At 57.7% G+C, this 4,764-nt stretch overlaps 1 long non-coding RNA gene across 1 annotated transcript; it reads right to left on the bottom strand.

Annotated features, from left to right (window-relative positions):
* Positions 1–324: 324 nt before the first annotated feature.
* Positions 325–3,641, bottom strand: LOC141407943 (uncharacterized). Its single transcript, XR_012419570.1, has 2 exons — positions 3,435–3,641; positions 325–445 (listed from the first exon to the last, which is right to left on the bottom strand). It is a non-coding gene; the product is annotated as an uncharacterized lncRNA (long non-coding RNA).
* Positions 3,642–4,764: the final 1,123 nt, after the last annotated feature.

The following is a 4,764-nucleotide window of genomic DNA, read 5'->3' as shown; positions in this document are numbered from 1 at the left end:
AAACCCTCAGGCTACCAGAGGGGCCCAGGGCAGTTCACAGCGTGAGTGGCAAGTGCCCCAATGCTCCCAGCTTCAGACACAGGGAGGCGGCAGGGGTTGGACCCTGACACCATGAAGTTTACCCCTAAATGTGGATTTGTCAAAACCCATTTTGCACCAGAGAAATGAGGACTTTAAAGTTCCTATCTTCCCCAAGGGAGTCAAAAACAAAGTGAAAAAACTCCAGAAAACTCACCTTGCTCCAAAGAAATCCAACCTACAGGGGCTCAGTCAGCCTCAATCACTTTTTTGGCCACACCCAAAGGGCGTGCACAGCTACAGGAATGATGTTGTAAAAGCAGATTTATTGGCACGAAGGAGAGCCACGATCTAGCGGTGAGTGGGAAACAGCTTAGCAGGTTACAGACTCTCCGTGGGGTATGATTCACTTTTTGTATGAAAATGCCTGGATGGATAAAGAAAAGCCTAGAAAGAAATCCGTGCACACGTGAAGAAGGGTTTGTTCTGGGTGCGAAATTCCAGGTGGTTGCTTTCTTTCAGCTTTATCTGGGTTTTCTACTGTATCTGCAAGGTACACATATTAATTGTGTAACCACAAACATCTACAAAATCAGAAGTGACCTAAGGGGACCGGCCCCCTGAGCCCTGGCCACCCTGGACCCCGGCCTGGGCTGAAGCGGCCACGGTCTCAGCTCTAGCCACCAGGTGGCGCCCCTGATCTGCTTTTGCAAACAAAGCCCGCGGTTGAATTCCAGGGCAGGAGGGCGCGGGGGCATGGATGCAGCCCTCTGCCTCAATTTGGTTGAGGACCCCTGGGCCAGGGGCTGGTCCCCGAGGTCTCACCCAGGGTCAGAGTTTCTGATTCTGAGACCCCCTACATCCATCCCATCTCTGCAGACCCTCAAATCCCAAGTCAAGCCATTCATCTGCAGAGCACAGGTGATGCCTTGCGCATGACCATCTGCCCAGAGGTGATGGCCTCGATGCATCCTTCAGCGGCTTTGTGTCTAGTCCCTACAGGGGCTGCCAGCGTCCATCTGTTCTGGGGGCTTCCCACCCACTTCCAGATTTCTCCTCTGGCTCATCTCGGGGACTCGTTTCAAATGGCCCCTCTCTCAGCTCAGGCGCTCTCTACTGTGTCCTGGTCTATCTGCCTCTGAGCACCCGGAGGGATCTGCCGTTATTTTATATGCTGTTTCTTTAATTACAGTCTCTGTCCTCTGATGACGCTTCTGTCTCCACCAGGGTAGAGGTCTCATCCATCAGCTTCCCCCGGGCCCCCCAGGGCTGAGAACTACGTCTGGCCCACAGTAGCACTCAGTATGCACCTCTTGAATGAGTGAGGGAATGAACTCCCGCAGGTGACCCTGATGCCCAGTGGGTCTGGAAACCTGGCCGATTAACCTGTCCCTCGGGGCCTTTCGGGGTCCGGCCCGACCCACCCACCTTCCTTCTCTTACATCTTCTTCCTCATTCGCTCCCGGAGTCTAATTACTGCAGCCAGGAACACCCCTCTCCAGCTTCCGGGCCTCTGTTTGGGCAGTGCCTTCCGCCTGGACGTCCTGCCTCTTCACTTGGCCCTTTGCCCTCCTCCTCCACCCTGTAGCCCTCCCGGGCCTTTCTCTGAGGCGGAGTTTCTCTCTGTGTCCTATAAACTCTATCCCACATCTTATGGGCCCGTTGTGTTCTGCTTGAGACGCTTGTGTCTTCTCAAATGAGCAACACCATTTCAGGGGCCAGGCCTGTACTCAGACCCCAGTGTGAGTGGCAGCTGACATCCGCCAAGGGACGGGATGCAAATCATAGCTCCAAGGCCCCGGCCCCAGGCACTGTGCGGGGAAGTCGGGTGTGACCAGGGGTTCAGCAGCCCCTCCCCAGGAGGCTCCGACACAGGCTGTGGCTGGCAGCCTTGAGGACTCACCTCTTACTTGGCCCAGGTCCTAGCGTGAGATTAAGGACAGAGAAGGGGCAGTTCCTGACCTTAGCCCTTTGTGGGACCCGGGCTGAAGGGTAAATTGAGGCCTCCTGGTCCTCCTTGTTCCGGGGCATGTGCTCTGCCCTGGAGCTGTCTGGGTAGCTGAGCCCTCTCCCAGGCTGCCTGGCTCCGGGCAAGTGCCCACCCACCCTGTGCCTGGTTTCCCATCAGCACTGACCTCAGGGTTATTGTGGGAGTTTTAGGGAGTGGACACTCGTCGCGCTTGGACAGGCCTGACACACAGCAAGTAAGTGTTTGTTGGACAAGAAAAAGTCAGCCTCACACAGAGAGCAAGCCCCGAGTGAAGCACACTCCCACCCAGAGAGGTGGCGGCTGCAGCAGGCTCCCCTTGCTTCGCGTCCCTGCTCTGCCACCGGCCTGCGAGCGACCCTCCGAGCCTGGGTGTCTGCTTTTGTCATGGGGATCCCTCATTCCGCTTGTCCTCCCACAGCACCATGAGCTCCCCAAGGCCCGGTGTCCTCTTCCCTTTGTGCCCTTAGCTGGAGGCCCCTGGATGCCATCTTTTCCCTTCCTTTCTCTGGCCCCTGTGCCCAGGCAGGCTGGTCCCATCACCCCAGCCCACTGTGATTCCTGGACCGGGGCCATGGCAGCCAGGATGCATCTCAGATTCCCTGGGGGCCACAGTTGGGCCCAGAAAGATCAAGGTGCCTGGTAAGCCCCATGGCCTCTGAACCCACTTCCTTGGCTGCCACGCACCCCCACGCAGAACCAAGTGCACGATCTCTGGACCTCAGCTGGGGATTGAATCCCACTAACCAGTGGGGGACTTTGAACAAGGACTTCACTCCAAGCCGGGGTATTTACGAAAACGCAGGTCTGGGTCCAGGTTCCGAGGTGGTGGCCGATGTTCCTCTTGAAGTCACCAGATTAAGCATTGATTTTCTGGCTGATTCCAGTTTCGGACAGGGGATATCTAAGGCCAGGGCTGGAGGTGTCATAGACCATCCAGAGACTTTCTTCCTGAGATGAGGGGCTGCAGGATGGATCTGAAAGTGACAAGCTCCCCCCCACCTCCTCTGCTGACTGTCAACGTCCAGACAGAACCGCCTTTCTGCCTCCACCCAAACCCCGAACCTCAATCCCAGCCCGCACATCCAGAGGGGCCTCCCGGCTGGCCCACTCCTTCCCCGCCAGCTTGCTTGTCCTCCCCTGGTAGGGGATGGCAAGGCCCAGCACAGCTCCCGTGTCCTCCTTGCCCTTCTCATTGCTCTGAGGGCTTCCAGCTGCTCCTTGGTGAAACGGGAAGAGCCTGTCTCCCCAAAGAGGAGGCAGGAGCCCTCAGAGCAATGAGAAACGCAACAGGGCCCCTCCTGGCACCCCAGCAGCAGGGTAGGGTCCCCACATCTTCCCTTGGGATTCAGGAAGATCTTCTCTGCTTCTGGTGAAGCCTCCTTGGGGAGGGTCCCATCAAAACCCACTTGTAGAATCCTCCACTCACCCATTCTCCCCAGTTCCAAAACCACCTCCAGCCAAGCCACCACATCTCTCTTGGCTATGGAAGGAATCTCTCCACTGGCCTCCCATGTCCCTCTGGCCCCTCCGTCCATTCTCTCAGCATTCAGGGGATCCTGGGAGCTACAACTCCAGTCCTGTTACTCCCTGGCCCTAACCTTCAGTGGCTCCCTATCGCCCCCAGGATCAGAACACTGAACTCCTGAACTCAGCCTTCAGTTCGCCAGACCCAGCCCTCTGCTCCTCCTCCTCCTCCTCCTCCTCCTCCTCCTGCTCCCCAGCCAGAACTCAGCACACCATACGCGCCCGTGCAGCCAGTTCCAGGCGCACCTGGCCTGGCCCTTGTCTCTGAGCCCCGCCATAATGCTATTCCCTCTCATGGAGCTCCCTTCCTGCTTCTTCACACACTCGTGCCCTCAGGCCCCCAGGCCCCTTTCAGATGCCCTGTTCTGGGCAACCTTTGCTCATGGGCCTGTAGTGTAGGCTGCTCTCCTAGGAGAACCGCCCCGGCCCCATGAATAGCTGCTCAGTTGGCTGGACAGAGGCTGTGGGTGTCCCTGTGAGAGAGGAGAGAACAAAACAGAGGGAGAAGCAGAGGAGTCAGTGGGTGCAGCTGCCCACCCGGCTTGGTCCCTGCTGGGCCCTCATGGGGCCACACTGCACCCACTGCCCCAAGTCCCTGCCAGTGACGTCCCCTCCACTCCAGCTAGTGGCGGTAGGTCTGGATCCTGGCCTTGGGGTCTGTGATCCCAGGATCTAAGAGTTTACAGCCACCCCTACACCACATCATGGGGAACTGGCTGTTGGACCGGGGTCTCTGAGGGGACATGTGGACCTCTCCCCTCTCCACCCAGGCCCGCTCCACACCTGGCTCGGATGTAGGTCCAGCCTGCTCTGCCATTTCTTACCATGGGGCCTGGGCAAAGGTCTAACCCGATGGAGCCTCAGTGTTCCCCCTGAGAAGTGGATACAGTGACAGTCCTTACTGCTCGCATGGCGGGAGCATTAGACAGGTGGCTCCTGGGCGCTGGGCATGGTGCCTGGCATACAGTATGTGCCCAGTAGGCCTGAGCCTCTCCTTGTTGATCTCATGCACCTGTTACCATGCTTCTCTTTTCTTTCTCGTGTCTGAATCTGGCATAGTCCACTCCGCAAAGTACGCATGGGTGTTTAGGAATACACAGAAGCCTGCTCTGTGGGCTGCAGGAAGGCGTCTCTGCAGCTGTCCGGGGTCAGTTTCCCAGTCCATTTCTCATCTTATCCCGTCCCACCCCTCTGACTCTGGAAGAAGCATGGTGAAGGAGGTGTGAGCAAGC

This window comes from Macaca fascicularis, chromosome 10 (assembly GCF_037993035.2).
Source record: "Macaca fascicularis isolate 582-1 chromosome 10, T2T-MFA8v1.1".
In the NCBI taxonomy this organism is placed as follows: domain Eukaryota; kingdom Metazoa; phylum Chordata; class Mammalia; order Primates; family Cercopithecidae; genus Macaca; species Macaca fascicularis.
The sequence above is the reverse complement of the archived record's forward strand: the minus strand, read 5'-3'. Positions and strand labels throughout refer to the sequence as shown.